Source organism: Haemaphysalis longicornis, unplaced genomic scaffold (genome assembly GCF_048455015.1).
Source record: "Haemaphysalis longicornis isolate Haplotype H1 unplaced genomic scaffold, Haemaphysalis longicornis Haplotype H1 scaffold_16, whole genome shotgun sequence".
Taxonomy (NCBI): Eukaryota; Metazoa; Arthropoda; class Arachnida; order Ixodida; family Ixodidae; genus Haemaphysalis; species Haemaphysalis longicornis.
Window position 1 is genome coordinate 8792386 of NW_027526266.1, and position 11106 is coordinate 8803491.

The window sequence follows — 11106 nt, forward strand, 5'->3', positions numbered from 1 at the left end:
CCAGGCAGGGAGCTCCGGGACCTCTTTGGCTACCAGGGTAAGGTCAAAGAAGAAAGTACCCCCGTCTCCCTGCTTTTTCCTATGCTATATAGATAATTCAAAACCCCCCCAAAAACGTGATCGGCCCCCGGAAAGGGGCCGCACCGAAGTCTCCTTTCCTCCCTTGACAGAGTTGACATTTCCAAAACCTGACAATTTTTCCCGCTTTCTAATGATGGAATCTCTTGACAAGTCAAAGCCCGTCACTGCAGTCTGTTTTTCTCATCTCCAAGTTCCTTGAGGGCATTGTAGGGAAATCCTACAAAGCCAAGAAACTCAGAAAAGGGGAAATCCTGGTAGAAATTAACAACAGGCAGCAATCTATCAACCTCCTCAAACAAACCCGCATGGTAGATACAGACATAAAGATCACACCCCATCGCACGCTGAACAGTTCCCAGGGCGTCATCTCCGATCCTGACCTGATGAACGAAACAGAGACAGATCTGCTCGATGGCCTACGAGATCAGGGCGTGACGGCAGTGCGAAGGATAATCATGCGTCGAAATGACACCGAAATTCGTACGAAACACTTGATCTTGACATTTGACTGCTCAACGCTCCCCGAATCGGTCAATGCAGGCTTCATACGATGTCCAGTCCGACCGTACATACCAAACCCGCGCCGCTGCTTCAAATGCCAGCGGTTCGGGCACGGTACCAACTCTTGCCGCGGCAAAACGACCTGTGCCAAATGCGCCGCACAGGACCACCCGACAGATAACTGCAACTCCACCACCTTCACTTGTGTCAACTGCGGGGGATCGCAAGCGGCGTCCTCCCGCAAATGTGAGAAATTCCAACAAGAAAAGAAAATCATCAATGTCAAAGTAACAGAGAACATCACCTTCCCAGAGGCGCGGAAGAGGTTCGCCTCTTTCCCCCTGGGGAGGTACGCCGACGCGGCTCGCCGGGGGGCGGAGCGGCGTCTGGTGTCCACAGGGACCCAGTGCAGCGAGTCTGACCTGGTCCCTCCTCCGCCCCCCCCCCTGGGGTGCCTCAGGCAGCCCAATCCGTTGCCACGCCACTTGCTGAGGCAGCAGCGGTTGTGGTGACAACCTCTTCTGTGGGGACCGGTGCCGCTCCCGCCTCTGCCTCCCCGTCCTCCAGTGCGTTGGAGGTTGCCGACCGGATGGACACCGGGGGCCCCGCATCGGCTCCCGCCGCCACCGCCCCTCCCGTGCCACCTCTGGTACCCCGGACGCCCTCGACGGTGGCGGCTCAAACGAAGGGCTCCCGAAAGGAGGCCAAGTCCGGGGGGCCTGGTCCGCCGGGCACCCTTCTGGCATCCGACGAGGAGATGGATGTCACGCCGTTCCTGCCTGCTACGCAGTGCAAGGAGCGGCCTCCGATGTCCAAGCAGACAGAAAAGCCTAAAAATCCTAGAATAACAGCCCCGAAAGACGACACATGAACAAACACACACACACACACTCCAGTTATTCTTAAACTTAAATAATGGGAACAGAAAACATCATCCAATGGAACTGCAGAGGCCTCCTTAAAAATCTTGACGATGTGTATGAGATTCTGCATGCCAGTCAGCCAAGTATCATGTGTCTCCAGGAAACCCACCTCAATTCTAAACACACAAATTTCTTAAATAGGTACATGGTATTCGGAAAGGGCAGGGTTGGCTGCGCACACTCTTCAGGAGGTGTGGCAATTGTCGCCCGGAAATCCTTAGCCTGCCACCCTGTCACTCTGAACACTGTCCTTGAGGCTGTAGCAATCCGTACGATAATATTTAATAGGTTAATAACGGTATGCTCCATTTACATCTCTCCTGACTTTGCACTTCTGAGCTCTGACTTCGAGGCGCTGGTCGACCAGCTGCCCGAACCATACATCATAACAGGCGACCTTAATGCGCACAACTCTCTTTGGGGCTCCTCTAGAACGGATGCCCGAGGTCGCCTGATAGAGAAGTTTCTTACATCCTCCAGAGCATGCCTTTTCAACAAAAAACAGCCTACATACCATTACTTAGGACAGAATACATACTCGCATCTTGACTTGGCTATTGGTTCCGCAGTTCTCTTTCCATGTCTTGAGTGGGGTGTGGGCACTGACCCATATGGTAGTGACCATTTCCCCACTTCATTAACATATAGAGGTATAGGCCCGAGCAGTCCATCTTCCTATAAAAGGTTTAATGAATCAAAAGCAAACTGGAGCACATTCACACAAACATCTCAACTATACCACACATCCATAAAACACCTACACGTGGAGGAAGCCGCCCAACTCGTCACGGCGCACATCCTCGACGCCGCCGAAAAGTCCATTCCCCAGGCCTCCAGTGGGTCCTGCAGCCCAAGGAGGCCCTGGTAGAACGAGGACTGCAGGCGGGCGCGAGAGGCCCAGAACAAGGCGTGGGGTGTCCTTCGCCGGTACCCCACGTCAGATAACCTCATTTCTTTTAAACGGGCAAAGGCTCTTGGGAAGCGAGTGCGTCGTGAGGCGAAAAGGGAGAGTTGGCGCACCTTCCTCACTTCCATCAACTCATACACTGACACACACAAAGTCTGGACACGAATACGAAAACTAAAAGGACAACAGACACACAGCCTGCCCCTGGTTAGTACAACAGGGGACACACTGGAAGACCAGGCTAACACACTTGCACAACACTTCGAACACGTGTCCAGCTCTTCACACTACACAGACACTTTCCTGAAACATAAAAATACTTCTGAAAAAAGTCCCTACATGACAATAACAGGTCAAAATCTGGTTATAATTCTGAATTTACACTGTATGAGTTGAGGGCTGCCCTGAGCACATGTAAACCTTCAGCTCCAGGCGCAGATCAGATTACATACACCATGATACAACACCTACACCCAGATACACTTGAAACACTCCTACACCTATACAATAACATATGGCTTTCGGGGAACATCCCAAAATCTTGGAAGGAGGCTATTGTAGTGGCGTTTCTGAAGGAGGGTAAAGACCCTTCTTCTCCTGCCAGTTATAGACCTATCGCCCTCACAAGCTGCCTGGGCAAGCTTCTCGAGAAGATGATCAACAGGAGACTCGTGTACTTTCTTGAGTACAATGGTCTTCTCGAGAGCTGCCAGGCGGGCTTCAGGGCGGGGCGGTCTACAAATGACCAACTAGTAGCGCTAGATTCTTACATTAAAGATGCCTATCTTCATAAGCACTATTGCATGACCGTGTTCTTTGATATTGAAAAGGCATATGATACTACATGGCGCTATGGCATCCTTACAGACCTCAAATCCTTTGGTATATCTGGTAATATGCTGAACACTCTGTCCAGCTACCTATCTTTACGAACATTTCGTGTCAGAGTTGGTTCGGCACTCTCAAACGTTCACGTGCAGGAGAATGGCGTGCCTCAAGGTGGTGTTTTGAGCTGCACTTTGTTTATAGTCAAAATGAATTCAGTTCGGAAGGCATTGCCACCAACAATCTCCTGTTCAATGTATGTGGACGACATACAAATATCATTTAAATCGTGTAATATGTCCATATGTGAACGACAGATCCAGCTTGGGGCAAACAAGCTTGCTCGCTGGGCGGATCAAAACGGTTTTAGGGTTAATCCTGGAAAGAGTACCTGCGTCGTTTTCTCAAGGAGGCGCGGTATCCAACCCGACCCTGAAATTAAATTGAATGGTGACTTGATTCGTGTAAAAAAGAAACAGAAATTTCTAGGCGTCGTATTAGACGAGAAACTAACATTCATCCCTCACATCGCACAACTAAAACATAAATGCATCAAAGCAATAAACATACTTAAGGTCCTTTCACACCACTCCTATGGCGCGGACAAGCAACTCCTCTTACGTGTCTTCACAAGCTTGGTGGGGTCCCGCTTGGACTATAAGAGCGTGGTTTATGGGTCAGCAACAAAAACAGCGCTGAAAATGCTAGACCCAGTGCTTCACTTAGGCCTCCGCCTCGCGTCGGGCGCTTTCCGTACAAGCCCCGTACAAAGCCTATACGTCGAGTGCGATAAATGGTCCCTAGATCATCAGCGAACATACATAGATCTTCTGTACGCTTTTAAAATTTCGTCTATAACCGACCATCCTTTCAAACCATTTATTTGCGATGCACCCATGTCCCAACTTCTTCTTAATCGTCCATCTATCTCTGCTCCGTTCTCACATAGGGTGAGACAGGAAGTGTCAGAATTATCTATCACTTTTTCAGACACCTACAAATCAACCCTTTCCGACTTTTTACCACCGTGGCAGCTTCGCCCCGTGTCGTGCGATTTGTCGTTTGTAGCAATTGACAAAAAACGAGTACCCACAATTGTAATTCTTCAGCACTTCATGTTCCTTCAAGAGAAATACAAGTGTGCAGAATTTTTTAGCGACGCGTCAAAAACAGCCCGTATGGTTTCGTGTGCTGCGCACGGACCTGATTTTAGGGTATCTAACACCCTAAACTCGAAAAGCAGCATTTTTACGGCTGAAGCCTATGGCATATTTCTGGTTTTAAAGCACATAGTTCATCATAAAATTCCCAAGTCCATCATCTTTACAGATTCCTTGAGTGCAGTACGTGCATTGTCATCTAAGCAGCTTTGTAAAAACCATGTTATTCATTTAGTTTACAAAACCATTATGTCAGCATATGCATTAAGTCTTGAAGTGACCGTATGCTGGGTGCCAGGTCACTCGGGTATCACCGGAAACGAGACAGCAGATCAAATGGCCGCTGCTGCTGCACTTGCAAACACAGTGGACATAAGAACAATACCGTACACTGACCTTAAGTCACTCATTAGACAGCACCTTCGCAATACATGGCAAGCACACTGGAATGAACAGGCAGACAACAAACTACACGTTATAAAGACAGTCGTGGGAGCATACACAACTGACACACACAACAGGCACAATGAAGTTACCCTGGCTCGATTACGGATAGGCCACACGCATGCAACACACTCATACCTGCTCACGGGATCTCCAAGACCCTTGTGTAGCAGGTGTGGAGATGGCCTATCCATGATCCATGTGCTACTTCAATGTAAAGCACTCCACACAACACGACAGAAACACTTCACCGACCTCTACAGACAACACATTCCACTACACCCAGCATTGTTTTTATCGGATGACCCCATGATTCCTGTACAACGCACCTTTAAGTTTCTTAGTGACATCAAGTTTTTACACCTCGTTTCCTATCACGCGTAGTTGCTTTTAAACACGATTTCATGCCACGCACAATCACAACCTGGCCTTTTACACCAGCCATCCTCATTGTCTTTTACTCAATTCACTTGTTTTTTTGTTGAACGGTCTTAGCGTTTACGGTTACATCCTTCATACCTAACCACCGTTTGGCGCTCTTTGCCCTCGTCGGCCTTGCGCCATAAAACACCAAACATCATCATAGTCGGTAGCGCGTCGCGCTGCGGCCGCAAAGTCCTCGGATCGAAACCTGGCGTCGGATGCTGTTACTTTTTTTAAATATAGAGGAGCACTGCGGACGCCGGCGCCGCCGCCGGCGGTGGATGGTTTGGGCTCGTTTATAAAGTGCATTCGCACTTAAAAAAAAACAGCATCCGGCGCCAGGTTTCGATCCGAGGACTTTGCGGCCGCAGCGCGACGCTCTACCGACTAAGCCACGGACGCGACGCTGATATCAGAGTTAGTAACGCGCCTTATATCTTTAACGCATTCAAACTACGTCGTCAGCGGCGTGCGTTGGCGACTCAGCGGCGTTATAGCGGCTTGATAACTGCGTGGTGTACACGTGATACTACAAACCCGATGGAAGAGATGGAAGAGAAAGCGGCGAGGCGGTGGGCTACGGGGGCCGAGCGCAAGCGCCGCAAGCGGGCCGACAACCGTGCATTCGCACTTTCACATTCTCCCCCTCGGGGAAATGCGGGGGAATTTTTTTTCCAATCAAGGTTGCTCGAACTTATTTCCCTTTCCGCAGTCTTTTGTGGCGCTGATGTTAGCGGTGCAGGTTTTCCTACCACTATTGTCCTAAACTTCTCACTAATCATTCGATGAATTTGCGCCAATGCGTGCTCTCCTTCTAAATGTTCCCCCTCCTCATCAATCAAGTATTTTTGATGGTTATCGTTTTTTGAGCTAAGTGATTTTACATGGTTCCAAAACTTCTTGGATGCGCTTTTGTCCTTCTTCCGTATTTCTGCCATCCATTGTCCGCTTTTCTGCTTGATCTTTGCTTGCACCATTTTCTGCACTTCTAGTTTTTTCCCACGGTAGACAACCCACTTCTCCTTCACTCCCTCCGGTTCCATACCAGTTCTTTTTGCTTCTCTATGTTCTCTCGACGCCTTTCTTCGCTGGTCATTGGCCTCTTTTATTTCCTTATTTCACCAGCTTCTCGGCTTTCTCTTCCCTTTCCACCGGTTTCGTTCCTTTGCTTCCTTCATCTTACCCTTTATGAACGCAATCATTTCGTCGTAATCCCAATTTTTGCCTGGGTATTTATCGATTTCTTCTTCCAATCTATCACCGATGATCTTTAACTGTTCATAGTTCAAATTATTTCCTCCTATTGTACCTATTTCTGCATTTGTCCGGGTTGCGCCTCCAAAGTGCAAGCTAAACCGCTTGTGGTCGCTTCCTAAGCTGTCTGTTCCACTTTCATCTATCCTCATTTCCCACAGCCTTCCGTATACTGTCTCGGATACTAAACTGTAGTCTATGCTGGACTGTCTGTTACCGCTTTCCCACGTTATTTGTCCGTCACACTTGCTTTCTGTGTTTACTATTACAAGCCGGTTTTCCTGTCATAGATCTATCACTAGAGAACCGTTGTGGTCTGTGTATCCATAACCTTCTATATGGGCATTCATATCTCCAACTATGATTATTTCGCCCGAAATAATCATAGGGATTTGTACAGTAGCCGGGACACGTATGATAATTCCGCACGAGAAGGTAGTTCAGAGGAGATAGACATCCCACCAGTAACGAAAGAAGAAGTAAGGAAGGCTTTGAAAGAAATGAAAGGGGACAAAGCACCTGGTGAGGATAAGATAACAGCACACCTCTTAAATGATGGCGGAGAAATTGTACTTGAAAAACTGCCAAACCTGCATACGCAATGCCAAATGACAGCATGTGTACCGGAATCTTGGAAGAACGCGAACATTATCCTAATCAATAAGAAAGATGACATGAAGGACTTGAAAACTTACAGGCCGATGAGGTTGCTGTAAGTCATCCTCAAAGTACTGACCAAGGTAATCACTAACAGAATTTCTAGAACCTTAGATTTCACTAAACCTAAGAAACAAGCAGGGTTCCCTAAAGGCTATTTAACAATAAACCATATTCACACGATCAATTAGGTGATAGAGACGTGCGCTGAGTATACTGTACCCCTATATATAAAGCCTTCATAGATAATGAGAAAGCGTTCGACTCGGTCGAAACTTCAGCAGTCATTCAGGCATTACGGAACCAGTGTGAAGATGAGCATTACGCAAGTATAATAATGAATATTTACAATGAGTTCACAGCTGCCATCATCCTCCATACGAAGAACATTAAAATACCTAAAAAAAGGGCGTCAGACAAGGAGACACAATGTCTCTAATATTATTCACGCCATGTTTGCAAGAAGTATTTAGAATATTTGATTGGAAACTGGTGGGAGTAAGAGTTAATGGAGAATAGCTGAGCAACCTCAGATTTGCTGACGATGTTGCCTTGTTAAGTAACTCGGGGGAAATATTGCAAAGCATGCTTACCACACTGGGCAAACCGAGTCGACCTGTGGGCCTGAACATTATTATGCAGAAAACTAAAGTAATTATCCATCCCCTCGGGACAGCACAGCAATTTGAGATTGGTGACGAGGCCGTGGAAGTAGTAAGCGAATGTATCTACTTAGGCCAAGTTGTGACCCCGGATCCCAGACATGAGGCCGAGATAATTCCAAGGATAAAAATGTGGTCTAGTGCGTTCGGCAGGAACTCTGAGATAATGAATGGCAGCCTACCATTGTTCCTTAAGAAGAAAGTATATGACAGCTGCATCTTCCTCGTAGTCACCTACGGGGCAGAAACTTAAAGGCTCACTAAGAGGGTTCAACTTAAATTGAGGACGACTCAGCATGCAATGCAACGGAAGATGATATGTGTAACATTAGGAGACAAGAAGAAACTGTAGTGGGTGAGGGAACAAACGCGTGTTTAGGACATATTAGCAGAACTTAAGAAAAGGAAATTGACGTGGGCAGGGCTTGTAATGGGAAGGCAAGATAACCGTTGGTCATTAAGGGTAACAGAGTGGATTTCTAGAGAAGGCAAGCATTGCAGGGGGCGACAGAAAGTTAAGTGGGAAGATGAGATCGAGAAGTTTGCGGGGATAAATTGGTCGCAGTTGGCACAGGACCGAGGTAATTGGAGAATAATGGGAGAGCCAATGGCCCTGCAGTGGGCGTAGATAGGCTGGTGATGATGATGAATATGATGATTTAGAATACAAGCAGCTTTTTGCGCTTTTTAGCAACAGTGATATCACGTGCTCGTTCCACGACATATGCTGTGTAACAATAACACCAAGAGTTTTATTACTATTGACCATTGTTGTTTTATACGAGCGTAATTCTATGCTGTTCGGCACCACCACTGTTATGCCTGAGGGGCGCAAAAGTACACTTTGTATTTCATTAAACAAACGTTATGTAGCTTTTCTGTGACAACTCTTGAATGAGTAGTATAGAGAGCAGGATACCGGCACTACAGTCTCCGAGATTTTAACAGAAACAAACTGTAATAATTGACATTTAATTGTCGGCATGCGTCAAATGCCATTTAGTTAAAAAAAAGAATACCCCCGACAATGCCCTTCGGCGACACAGCGGTTTTAATAAGCCAAATTTGCGATTGGCTATTTATTCGATGCGACGCATCTCTTGCTCTCAGGCTTGTCCCTCCTGCGTCGTTGTCACGGTGTCCGTCCGCATCCCTCCTCCGTTCCTCTATCCCACAGCTGTGTGCAACACTTTCACTCCGGCTCAATAGCATACCACAGCTGGCGCGCTTGTTTGGCGCGTGCTTCGCTGCGTTAACAACTGCTCCGGTGCGCGCAAGTGTGCGCATGCGCGACTCTTCTCCGTTGTCTTCTCTCCTTCAATCGCTGTGAATATAAAGCGGGTGTCACGCCGCGGTGGTTCAGTCGAGCGCTCGCTCTCGCACTAACGTGACCTTGCTTTGACTACTTCGTTGAACCCCCCGATGCGTCGCATCAGACCAGTGTTCCCTCGCGGGAAGATGGGTGTAATTTTTCTATGCAATAAAACACGGCAAAAGTAGGACTGCATGCGACCATATCACACTCCCCAACAACCGTAGGTTTGCAGTTATTTGAGGATGATTGAATTTTTGACAATATCAAACACCTTGCTAAGATGTAGATATAGGCATAGTGTAAGTAGCCTTTTCTCGAAAATTTGCAGGAGCCTTGCTTTCTTCATCAAAGGTACTTTCACTAGCGAATTTTTATAAAAACAGAACTGGCATTTTTTTTGGTTACATGCAATTTCTTCTAGACACTAGGAAGAAACCTGTTAGACCGCAGTTGCTCTATTATTAGCTAGTTCAGTATGTTGCCTCATTGATGTATTGCGCGTATTTTTGCTCTCAGCCTGCTTTCCAGAAAAACACCCGTTGAGGGGGCTTCATTGTCAATGGGAGTCAATACTTCAGGTATGAGATCCAAAACGTACTTGATAGGTCATATTTCTAAACCGGCAACATCACTGCTTATGACAATGATTAATTTACTGGTGGTGCCTAGTAGTGCTTCAAGCATATACGTGCGCGGAAGAAGCAAAGTGTACGTAATAAATCAATGTTTGTGCACTTTGATTACATTACTAGCACCTCTGAGTTATACGAAAAATCTTCAAATCTCTCCGCAAGATTAGTTCCTCCGAGCATCTTGGCATTGATCTTGAGACTGTCTTTCGGGGCACAACCAGACGTCTTGCTCGGTAGCTCATTCGGTCTTTTCTAAACAGTATCGCTTGGCTTCAGACAACTTCGACAGAAAATGCAGTTCCAGCACCCTCGCTTCACCTTTCCTTTTTATTTATCTAGGTTATTTTGAAAGACTTCTATGTATCCCAATGGTTGAAATCTCAAATTTTCACGTTCAAATAGTCAAAATTGTTTGTCTTTTTGTGTTTTTTTTCTACGTACCAGGTGCTGCAAGGCTTGCGCTAGCTGTTAGGTGTTCGTTGTGTCTGAAGGGGAAACGAACTGAAGCAGTGCTATTTGAAAATTTACAGAGCCTTCATATGGGGTATTTGCGTCTGTTATGGCAAATACCGCTTATGGAAAAATACCGCTCATGGAAATTTATTCAGCTTGTTTCAGCAATGCGTTTTCGAAACTGTATTTTTTGTTGTATTTTCTGCGAACTGTATTTTGTTTTATGAGGCCATCAGTAAATGCTCCCCGCTTTTGATCCTAGTTACATCTTGTGGGTCAGTTATAAAGAACATGGGCATATGATCATTCGTGTCCGGGCTGAGGACTCATGGCGTAGTGTTTTCTGTGGCTGAGTTAGTAATAACTACTTCAAGTAAGGACGCTGTCTTCGACGTGGCAGGGGTTAGGGATGCTCTGACGTTTGTAATCCGTTGCTTCATGTTATTGATGAAAGCGTGGTGGCAGGGGCGGTGTTTCTTAAATATCCATGCCTAAATCGCCATTGACTGTAAGGCTTTGATCCTTTTCATTGGAACAGGATCGTAAGCGGACAACGAATGCTAAATAGCATGGAGTCAACCAGATGGGGGACGGCGATTTGAAGCATTACATCTGTTCTTGTTGGTTTCTATACAAAAATGTCGTAATTGTCAGTGTTAACGCTATACTCATATATAGTGTCACATGTGGTAGCCTACCTTGAATCAAATCTTTACCCTTTCTACCTTCCGAACAGAAAGTAGGGGGGAAATGGGCAGAGGGCGTAAAAAGTCGGTGCATTCTGAAAGTACTACAAATTTATCTCCTTCGTAATTGTACGCTGTTTAGGTAAAAATAACTATATCGTAGTTAGTCTGACGTGAATCGAA